The sequence below is a fragment of the Triticum aestivum genome, chromosome 3D (genome assembly GCF_018294505.1).
Source record: "Triticum aestivum cultivar Chinese Spring chromosome 3D, IWGSC CS RefSeq v2.1, whole genome shotgun sequence".
NCBI lineage: Eukaryota > Viridiplantae > Streptophyta > Magnoliopsida > Poales > Poaceae > Triticum > Triticum aestivum.
The window spans coordinates 324240051-324252393 of NC_057802.1; positions in this window are offsets into that span (position 1 = coordinate 324240051).

Here is a 12343-nt window from a genome sequence, read left to right on the forward strand (position 1 = left end):
CACTATGATCGTTTAGTTTATTGCTATTGCTTTCTTCATAACTTATACATGTTCCTATGACTATGAGATTATGCAACTCCCGAATACCGGAGGAACACTTAGTGTGCTATCAAACGTCACAACGTAACTGGGTGATTATAAAGATGCTCTACAGGTGTCTCCGATGGTGTTTGTTGAGTTGGCATAGATCGAGATTAGGATTTGTCACTCCGATTGTCGGAGTGGTATATCTGGGCCCTCTCGGTAATGCACATCACTATAAGCCTTGCAAGCAATGTGACTAATGAGTTAGTTGTGGGATGAAGCATTACGGAACGAGTAAAGAGACTTGCCGGTAACGAGATTGAACTAGGTATGATACCGACGATCGAATCTCGGGCTAGTAACATACCGATGACAAAGGGAACAACGTATGTTGTTATGCGGTTTGACCGATAAAGATCTTCGTAGAATATGTAGGAGCCAATATGAGCATCCTGGTTCCTCTATTGGTTATTGGCCGGAGAGGTGTCTCGGTCATGTCTACATAGTTCTCGAACCCGTAGGGTCCGCACGCTTAATGTTCGATGAGGATCGGTATTATGAGTTTATGTGATTTGATGTACCGAAGGTTGTTCGGAGTCCCGAATGAGATCACGGACATGACAAGGAGTCTCGAAATGGTTGAGACATAAAGATTGATATATTGGACCTTGTTGAGGTGGTGCCCCCCACCCCCAAGGGGAGTCCGAATAGGACTAGGGGAGGGGGGGGGCGACCCATCTTTCCCTCTCCCTCTCCCTCTCCTTCCTTCTTCTCCTAGTTGGACTAGGAAAGGGGGAACCTACTCCTACTAGGAGTAGGAATCCCCCCTTGGGCGCACCCCTTGTGGCCGGCCGGCCTCCTCCTCCCCTCCTTTATATACGGGGGAGGGGGCACCCCATAGACACACACGTTGATTTCTTAGGCGTGTGCGGTGCCCCCCTCCACAGTTTTCCACCTCGGTCATATTGCCGTAGTGCTTAGGCGAAGCCCCGCGTCGGTAACTTCATCATCACCATCACCACGCCGTCGTGCTGACGAAACTCTCCCTCGACCTCAGTTGTTCTAGAGTTCGAGGGACGTCACCGAGCTGAATGTGTGCAGATCGCGGAGGTGTCATGCTTTCGGTACTTGATCGGTTGGATCACGAAGACGTTCGACTACATCAACCGCGTTACTAAACGCTTCCGCTTTCAGTCTACGAGGGTACGTGGACACACTCTCCCCGCTCGTTGCTATGCTTCTCCTAGATAGATCTTGCGTGATCGTTGGAATTTTTTTGAAATACTACGTTCCCCAACAGTGGCATTCGAGCCAGGTCTATGCGCAGATGTTATATGCACGAGTAGAACACAAAGAGTTGTGGGCAATAATAGTCATACTGATTACTAGCATGTCATACTTTGATTCAGCGGTATTGTTGGATGAAGCGGCCCAGACCGACATTACAGGACCGCGTTCATGAGACTGGTTCTACCGCCGTGCTTTGCACATAGGTGGCTAGTGGGTGTGTGTTTCTCCAACTTTAGTTGAATCGAGTGTGACTCCGCCCGGTCCTTGTTGAAGGTCAAAACAACACACTTGATGAAAAATCATTGTGGTTTTGATGCGTAGGTAAGAACGGTTCTTGCTAGAAGCCCGTAGCAGCCACGTAAAACTTGCAACAACAAAGTAGAGGACGTCTAACTTGTTTTTGCAGGGCTTGCTGTGATGTGATATGGTCAAGACGTGATGATATATAAATTGTTGTATGAGATGATTATGTTTTGTAAAAGTTAACGGTAACTGGCAGGAGCCATATGGTTGTCGCTTTATTGTATGAAATGTAATCGCCATGTAATCGATTTACTTTATCACTAAGCGGTAGCGATAGTCGTAGAAGCAATAGTTGGCGAGACGACAACGATGCTTCGATGGAGATCAAGGTGTCAAGCCGGTGACGATGGTGATCATGACGGTGCTTTGGAGATGAAGATCAAAGGCACAAGATGATGATGGCCATATCATATCACTTATATTGATTGCATGTGATGTTTATCCTTTATGCATCTTATTTTTGCTTAGTACGACGGTAGCATTATAAGATGATCTCTCACTAAATTTCATGGTAGAAGTGTTCTCCCTGAGTATGCACCGTTGCTACAGTTCGTCGTGCCGAGACACCACGTCATGATCGGTGTGATAAGCTCTACGTTCACATACAACGGGTGCAAGCCAGTTTTGCACACGCAGAATACTCGGGTTAAACTTGACGAGCCTAGCATATGCAGATATGGCCTCGGAACACTGAGACCGAAAGGTCGAGCGTGAATCATATAGTAGATATGATCAACATAGTGATGTTCACCATTGAAAACTACTCCATCTCACATGATGATCGGACATGGTTTAGTTGATATGGATCACGTGATCACTTAGATGATTAGAGGGATGTCTATCTAAGTGGCAGTTCTTAAGTAATATGATTAATTGAACTTTAATTTATCATGAACTTAGTACCTGATAGTATTTTGCATGTCTATGTCGTTGTAGATAAATGACCCGTGCTACTGTTCCATTGAATTTTAATGCGTTCCTAGAGAAAGCTAAGTTGAAAGATGATGGTAGCAACTACACGGACTGGGTCCGTAACTTGAGGATTATCCTCATTGCTGCATAGAAGAATTACGTCCTGGAAGCACCGCTAGGTGCCAAACCCACTGCAGAAGCAACCCCAGATGTTATGAACGTCTGGCAGAGCAAAGCTGATGACTACTCGATAGTTCAGTGTGCCATGCTTTATGGCTTAGAATCAGGACTTCAACGACATTTTGAACTTCATGGAGTATATGAGATGTTCCAGGAGTTGAAGTTAATATTTCAAGCAAATGCCCAGATTGAGAGATATGAAGTCTTCAATAAGTTCTACAGCTGCAAAATGGAGGAGAATAGTTCTGTCAGTGAACATATACTCAGAATGTCTGGGTACCACAATCACTTGACTCAGCTGGGAGTTAATCTGCCGGTTGATAGTGTCATCGACAGAGTTCTTCAATCACTGCCACCAAGCGACAAAAGCTTCGTGATGAACTATAATATGCAAGGGATGGATAAGACAATTCCCGAGCTCTTCGCGATGCTAAAGGCTGCGGAGGTAGAAATCAAGAAGGAGCATCAAGTGTTGATGGTCAACAAGACCACTAGTTTCAAGAAGAAGGGCAAAGGGAAGAAGGGGAACTTCAAGAAGAACGGCAAGCAAGTTGCTGCTCAAGTGAAGAAGCCCAAGTCTGGACCTAAGCCTGAGACTGAGTGCTTCTACTGTAAAGGGACTGGTTACTTGAAGCGGAACTGCCCCAAGTATTTGGCGGATAAGAAGGATGGCAAAGTGAAAGGTACATTTGATATACATTTTTTGATGTGTACCTTACTAATGCTCGTTGTAGCGCATGGGTATTTGATACTGGTTCTGTTGCTCACATTTGCAACTCGAAACAGGGGCTACGGATTAAGCGAAGATTGGCTAAGGACGAGGGGACGATGCGCGTGGGAAATGGTTCCAAAGTTGATGTGATCGCCGTCGGCACGCTACCTCTACATCTACCTTCGGGATTAGTTTTAGACCTGAATAATTGTTATTTGGTGCCAGCGTTAAGCATGAACATTATATCTGGATCTTGTTTGAAGCGAGACGGTTATTCATTTAAATCAAAGAATAATGGTTGTTCTATTTATATGAGTAATATCTTTTATGGTCATGCACCCTTGATGAGTGGTTTATTTTTGTTGAATCTCGATACTAGTGATACACATATTCATAGTATTGAAGCCAAAAGATATAAGTTTAATAATGATAGTGCTAATTATTTGTGGCATTGCCGTTTAGGTCATATTTGTATAAAGCGTATGAAGAAACTCCATGCTGATGGGCTTTTGGAATCACTTGATTATGAATCACTTGATGCTTGGGAACCATGCCTCATGGGGCTAGATGACTAAGACTCCGTTCTCCGGAACAATGGAGCGAGCAACAGACTTGTTGGAAATAATACATACTGATGTATGCGGTATGATAAGTGTTGATGCTCGTGGCGGGTATCATTATTTTCTGGCCTTCACAGATGATTTGAGCAGATATGGGTATATCTACTTGATGAAACGTAAGTCTGAAACATTTGAAAAGTTCAAAGAATTTCAGAGTGAAGTGGAAAATCATCGTAACAAAAAAATAAAGTTTCTACGATCTGATCGTGGAGGTTAATATTTGAGTTACGATTTTGGTCTCCATTTGAAACAATGTGGAATAGTTTCACAACTCATGCCACCTGGAACACCACAGCGTACTGGTGTGTCCGAACGTCGTAATCGAACTCTATTAGATATGGTGCCATCTATGATGTCTCTTACTGATTTACCGCTATCATTTTGGCATTATGCTTTAGAGACGGCTGCATTCACGTTAAATAGGGCACCATCTAAATCCGTTCAGACGACACCATATGAACTGTGGTTTGGCAAGAAACCCAAGTTATCGTTTCTTAAAGTTTGGGGCTGCGATGCTTATGTGAAAAAGCTTCAACCTGATCAGCTCGAACCCAAATCGGAGGAATGTGTCTTCATAGGATACCCAAAAGAGACTGTTGGATACACCTTCTATCACAGATCCGAAGGCAAGATATTCGTTGCTAAGAATGGATCCTTTCTAGAGAAGGAGTTTCTCTCAAAAGAAGTGAGTGGGAGGAAAGTAGAGCTTGAGGAGGTAACTGTACCTGCTCCCTTATTGGAAAGTAGTTCATCACAAAAATCTGTTCCTATGATTCCTACTCAAATTAGTGAGGAAGCTAATCATGATGATCATGAAACTTCTGATCAAGTTACTACCGAACCTCGTAGGTCAACCAGAGTAAGATCCGCACCAGAGTGGTACGGTAATCCTGTTCTGGAAGTAATGTTACTTGACCATGACAAACCTACGAACTATGAGGAAGCGATGATGAGCCTAGATTCCGCGAAATGGCTTGAGGCCATGAAATCTGAGATGGTATCCATGTATGAGAACAAAGTGCGGACTTTGGTTGACTTTCCCGATGATCGGCAAGCCATAGAGAATAAATGGATTTTCAAGAAGAAGACTGACGCTGGCGGTAATGTTACTGTCTACAAAGCTCGAGTTGTTGAGAAAGGTTTTCGACAAGTTCAAGGAGTTGACTACGATGAGACCTTCTCACCTGTAGCGATGCTTAAGTCCGCCCGAATCATGTTAGCGATTGCCGCATTTTATGATTATGAAATTTGGCAAATGGATGTCAAAATGCATTCCTTAATGGATATCTTAAAGAAGAGTTGTATATGATGCAACCAGAAGGTTTTGTCGATCCAAAAGGTGCTAACAAAGTGTGCAAGCTCCAGCGATCCATTTATGGACTGGTGCAAGCCTCTTAGATTTGGAATATATGCTTTGATAGTGTGATCAAAACATATGGTTTTATACAGACTTTTGGAGAAGCCTGTATTTACAAGAAAGTGAGTGTGAGCCCTGTAGCATTTCTGATATTATATGTGGATGACATATTGTTGATCAGAAATGATACTAAATTTCTGAATAGCATAAAAGGGCACTTGAATAAGAATTTTTCAATGAAAGACCTCGGTGAAGCTGCTTATATATTGGGCATCAAGATCTATAGAGGTTGATCAAGGCGCTTAATTGGACTTTCACAAAGCACATACCTTGATAAAGTTTTGAAGAAGTTCAAAATGGATCAAGCAAGGAAAGGGTTCTTGCCTGTGTTACAAGGTGTGAAATTGAGTCAGACTCAATGCCCGACCACTACAGAAGATAGAGAGAAAATGAAAGTCATTCCCTATGCTTCAGCCATAGGTTCTATCATGTATGCAATGCTGTGTACCAGACCTGATGTGTGCCTTGCTATTAGTTTAGCAGGGAGGTACCAAAGTAATCCAGGAGTGGATCACTGGACAGCGGTCAAGAACATCCTGAAATGCCTGAAAAGGACTAAGGATACGTTTCTCGTTTATGGAGGTGACAAAGAGCTCGTCGTAAATGGTTATGTTGATGCAAGCTTTGACACTGATCCAGATGACTCTAAGTCACAAACCGGATACATATTTATATTGAATGGTGGACCTGTCAGTTGGTGCAGTTCTAAGCAGAGCGTCGTGGCGGGATCTACGTGTGAAGCGGAGTACATAGCTGCTTCGGAACCAGCAAATGAGGGAGTCTAGATGAAGGAGTTCATATCCGATCTAGGTGTCATACCTAGTGCATCGGGTCCAATGAAAATCTATTGTGACAATACTGGTGCAATTGCCTTGGCAAAGGAATCCAGATTTCAAAAGAGAACCAAGCACATCAAGAGACGCTTCAATTCCATCCACGATCAAGTCAAGGAGGGAGACATAGAGATTTGTAAGATACATATGGATCTGAATGTTGCAGACCCTTTGACTAAGCCTCTCTCATGAGCAAAACAAGATCAACACCAAGACTCCATTGGTGTTAGAATCATTACTTTGTAATCTAGATTATTGACTCTAGTGCAAGTGGGAGACTGAAGGAAATATGCCCTAGAGGCAATAATAAAGTTGTTATTTATATTTCCTTATATCATGATAAATGTTTATTATTCATGCTAGAATTGTATTAACCGGAAACTTAGTACATGTGTGAATACATAGACAAACAGAGTGTCCCTAGTATGCCTCTACTAGACTAGCTCATTAATCAAAGATGGTTAAGTTTCCTAGCCATAGACATGTGTTGTCATTTTATGAACGGGATCACATAATTACAGAATGATGTGATGGACAAGACCCATCCGTTAGCTTAGCACTATGATCGTTTAGTTTATTGCTATTGCTTTCTTCATGACTTATACATGTTCCTATGACTATGAGATTATGCAACTCCCGAATACCGGAGGAACACTTAGTGTGCTATCAAACATCACAACGTAACTGGGTGATTATAAAGATGCTATACAGGTGTCTCCGATGGTGTTTGTTGAGTTGGCATAGATCGAGATTAGGATTTGTCACTCCGATTGTCGGAGAGGTATCTCTGGGCCCTCTCGGTAATGTACATCACTATAAGCCTTGCAAGCAATGTGACTAATGAGTTAGTTGCGGGATGATGCATTACAGAACGAGTAAAGAGACTTGCCGGTAACGAGATTGAATTAGGTATGATACCGACGACCGAATCTCAGGCTAGTAACATACCGATGACAAAGGGAACAACGTATGTTGTTATGCGGTTTGACCGATAAAGATCTTCGTAGAATATGTAGGAGCCAATATGAGTATCCAGGTTCCGCTATTGGTTATTGACTGGAGAGGTGTCTCGGTCATGTCTAAATAGTTCTCGAACCAGTAGGGTCCGCACGCTTAACGTTCGATGACGATTGGTATTATGAGTTTATGTGATTTGATGTACCGAAGGTTGTTCGGAGTCCCAGATGAGATCACGGACGTGACGAGGAGTCTCGAAATGGTCGAGACATAAAGATTGATATATTGGACCATGTTGTTCAGACACCGGAAGTGTTCCGGATAGTTACGGATAAAACCGGAGTGCCAGAGGGTTACCGGAACCCCCCCCCCCCCGGGGAAGTTATGGGCCTTAGTGGGCCTTAGGGGAGAGAGAGGATAACAGCCAGGAGGTGGCCCCCCCCCATGGAGAGTCCGAATAGGACTAGGGGAGGGGGCGCGGCCCCTCTTTCCCTCTTCCTCTCCCTCTCCTTCCTTCTTCTCCTAGTTGGACTAGGAAAGGGGGAAACCTACTCCTACTAGGAGTAGGAATCCCCCCTTGGGCGCGCCCCTTGTGGCTGGTCGGCCTCCTCCTCCCCTCCTTTATATACGAGGGAGGGGGCGCCCCATAGACACACCAGTTGATTTCTTAGCCGTGTGTGGTGCCCCCCTCCATAGTTTTCCGCCTCGGTCATATTGTCGTAGTGCTTAGGCGAAGCCCTGCGTCGGTAACTTCATCATCACCGTCACCACGCCGTCGTGCTGATGAAACTCTCCCTCTACCTCAGCTGTTTCTAGAGTTCGAGGGACGTCACCGAGCTGAACGTGTGCAGATCGCGGAGGTGCCGTGCGTTCGGTACTTGATCGGTTGGATCGCGAAGACGTTCGACTACATCAACCGCGTTACTAAACGCTTCCGCTTTCGGTCTACGAGGGTACGTGGACACACTCTCCCCGCTTGTTGCTATGCTTCTCCTAGATAGATCTTGCGTGATCGTAGGAATTTTTATGAAATACTACGTTCCCCAACAACTGCAGGGGTTGTTATTGATTGCAATAAAAGCAAGGTCACTTTTCATATTAATGGCAATGAGCATACAGTGCACTTTCTGAAGAAACAATTTCAAATACCTCTACCTGCTGTCGAAAAGAAATATGAAATGCTTATTTTTGGGGAAATGCATATCCCCGTTGAGGTAACTTAGTGATTTACGAAAGTTCTTCGGTTTCATGCTAATCGAAAGTGGTTGTTAATAAGACCTGATCAACCTTATTAATGGATCATTTTTGAACGATATGAAGTTGATGAATTTAGTAAGCACTACCTTCTGTCCTTATCTTTTGTTTTCCGTTTTTATTAGATTAATAAAATAAAATGCCATGTTTTGTCTATTTTCTGAATTTTCCGTGCAATAAAAAATGACCCAAAAATAAAAGTTCTCAGAATGCCCTGAAAATTTTACACGATTTTTTTCTCTGAATATTTAAGAATTTTTGGTGCAAATAATACCAGAGGGAGGTGCAACAGGTGGGCACAACCCACCTGGGCGCGCCAGGACCCCCGGCGCGTCCTGGTGGGTTGTGGTCCCCACATGGGTCCCCTCACATATCTCTTTAGCCCACATCATCACTTACCTCCAGAAAAAAATCCCCATTGCTCTGTCTCCCGTGTTCTTGAGCTCATACCCGCGGATTTCGATCTCTTTGCTCGAAGCTCCATTTCCGAAACTGTTTCGGGGGATTGTTGCTTCGTATGTGACTCCACCATTTGTCCAATTAGTTTTTGTTTTAGTGGTTTATACTTCGAATAATTAGATACTTGTCGGATTTCGGGTTTCAGCAAAACCCTTGAGGTTCGAACACTGGGGTGGGCGCGAAGATCTCCCCCTACCTAATCACGCCCTCAGCCTCACCGCGATCTCAAGGCCTAGCTCGACGAACCCGCAACACAAGAGACACGAGATTTATACTGGTTCGGGCCACCGTTGTGGTGTAATACCCTACTTCCAGTGTGGTGTGGTGGATTGCCTCTTGGGATGAGGATGAGCAGTACAAGGGGAAGAACAGCCTCCTGAGGAGAGGTGTTCTTGTGCTTGGTGAACTTGCGTGGGTGAGGATGGATCTAGTCCAAGATGGGATGATCCCTATGGTGGTGGCTATTCCTATTTATAGAGGCCCTGGTCCTCTCTCCAAATATTTGAGCGGGAAGGGAGCCAACAACGGCCAAATTCGAAGGGAGACAACTAGTACAAGCTATCCTGACTAAAGGTGGTCTTCGCCTGCCAAAGGCTCTGGTGGTGACGCCGTCTTGGGCTCCATGGTGACCTTAGTCCTGCCGTCCTGCTGGTCTTGGTCTCGTTGCACCGATATGGAAATCTTTGCCTGATGCCTCGGGACTCCTCGCCTGCGCTTGCCCCCTTTAGCACCAAAGAGGAAACGAGGACACTGTGCACGCTGGCGCCCGCCTGGCCTTGGTCGTCATGGCTGACGTCGTAGGAACCTCGCGAGGTTCCTTTTGCCTTGATCTCTCCGCCCCTCGCGAGCCAGCCTGGCGAGGCCGCTCCCGAGGAGGTCTTGTGTCGTCCGCCTCGCGAGGCTTGGCCCCTCGCGAGGGTCTTGAGTGTTTGCTGGTGAAGATGGGCCGTACGGGGTCGCTGGTGGAGCCACGCCGTGGGCCGCAGGCAGGCAAGTCTGGGGACCCCTTTTCCCAGGATGCCGACAGTAGCCCCCGGGCCCAAGGTGTGCTCGAACTTGGCTTCGAGGCGAAGCCAAAGGGCAAGTGCGGAGCGCCGCGGGCCCCAACAGCCTGCAGCCTTGGTCGACGCGTGGCGATTGATTGGACGTGGGCGTCTCCGCTTCCCCACGCTCCCTCGGTAACTGCCCGCCTGACAAAAGGCTGGCACGGGCTACACTTGCTTCATTGCTTTCCTTCGCCTTGCTCCAGATCCCCTTTCTCGCTCCTTGCTTCCAAAATCTCCAGATCTGCTTCAATCCTCTTCCGAGCTTCCGACCAATGGTGCCCCGAAAGGCCAAGGTTGCTGCGCCGCCTGCTTGGTACGAGCCGGCTCTGGACACGCCCAATGTCTCGAAGAAGAACCTCGCCGCCACGCGCCTGCTGATGGCGGGGGAGAGCAACGAGAGGGGGAAGACCGAGCTCCGGGCTGGCTCCGTCGAGCCAGAGGCTTCGAATAGCACCTTCTACCCCTTCTTTATGAGCAGCATCGCCGCGGGCCTGGTTCCCCCCCTTCTCTGACTTCTTCTACACCATCCTACACCATTACGGGTTACATGCCCTTCACCTCCATCCCAACTCCATTCTTCTCTTGTCGATCTTCGCTTTCTATTGTGAGGCGTATGTCGGCGTGATGCCGTCCGTGGCTCTGCTGCGCCACTTCTTCCTCCGCATCAATGATGGTCGTACCTCCGTATGCGCCAACTTCATCGCGGCCGGCAAGGCCAACGCGATCTCGAAGGCTGGGAAGAAGGCCGACAGCTTCAGGAGCAAGTGAGTCATGATGGACGCCAAGTGCGTCCACCCACGCTTAGTGCTGCCGACGGAGATGCCCCAGTCTGACGAGGGGTGGTCTCACGTGAAGCTCACTGATGACCGGGCGACATCGGTGCTGGAGAAGATGAACGCCGGCCTGAAGCCGGGCAACACGAAGGTGGCGAAGCTGACGGGGGCCATGCTCCTGAGAGAGTTCTTGATGCTGCGGGTGGCTCCGCTCCAGGCGCGCTCGTGCCCCTTGTGGACGCTTGGGGGCGAAGAAGACAAGCTTCGCCTGAGTCCGGGAGCCTTGTCTGACGAGGAGCTGGCTGTAGCTCTCCGCCTCTTGGTTGGGGACGACCAAGAGTATCCGCCGAGCGCCATCGTTCCCTTGTTCCGTCGCAAGGATGGGGCGCAGGTTGCGGCCGCCATGCCCACCTTCAATGAGCGGCCTGGTGCCGCCGGCGCCCCTTGTGGTCCCGGAGGCGACGGCGCCGGTGGACGTGTCTTCTGGCGACTCCCGCAATGAGGAGGAAGAGGAGGAAGACGAGGAGCGTGACTCGGAGGCGACACACGAGGGGATGGGGGAGACCTCCCCCTTGCAGAAGTCTGACCTCCTCCGCACCATGCCTGACAACGGCGACGAGGCCGATGTCCTCCAGAGGGGGAGCCGCCCGTGATCCCGACGAGGGGCAGGTCGGCGTTGGTCTCCCGAGATGACGCCCCTACTCTGACTCCGCCTGGGGCTGCTTCTGGTCCATCCGCTGCCCCTCCTCCTACTCTTGGCACCCGCGCGTCTGCGGCTTAGGCTGCGAGGCTCTCTGGCTTCAAGCTTACGAAGCGGAGGGACTACGATGTGATAGACCTGTAAGTGCTCTTGCCTTGTTTCATTCTTGCTTCTGCTGCTTGACCTTGATGCTTCTCCGTTGTGCGATTAGGCCAACGCCTGCGGCGAAGAAGAGGAAGGAGGAAGCGGTGGTGCTGCTTGGGACCAACCTGCCTGCCGCGGCTGCGTCTCCCTCCATGGAGAAGGGCAGCGTTGGCGCTCATGTCTCTCCATCTCGGTCGTCCTTGCGAGGCCTGGGGGAGAATCCTCGGGAGGAGTCAGCCCCCGTGGCCCCGCTGGCTCCGGAGGCACCGGTGTCCAGCTCGGCTGCTGAGGTCTCCAAAGCTCAGGAACCCCCAGTCTCCCAGGATATGGTAACGATGCCGCCTCCTCCCCCTCCTGCTGCACCGCTGGCTCCAGGTTCTTCTGCCTCCCCTGACGTCTTGGAGCGCGCTCTTTCTGAGATGACCCGGCTGCGAGAAGATCTTCAGGGCGCTGACCCCCACCTGGTAGCTGGGCGCCTGGAGCTGGTCTCTGGCTGGCTTCATTCTGACGTGTTCGTTCGGGCGGCGCTGAGCCAGGCTGCGGCAACCTCCGAGAAGGAGAAGCAGGCCGCCGCCCAGGTAGCGACCGCTCGCGAGGCGGCGCCGAAGGATGTCGAGTCCGCCCAGGATCGCTGCCGGGTGCTGGAAGCCGAGCTGAAGACCCTGCGCACCAAGCATGCGGAAGAAGCCCGCAGCCGCAAGGCGGAGGAGGAGAAGATG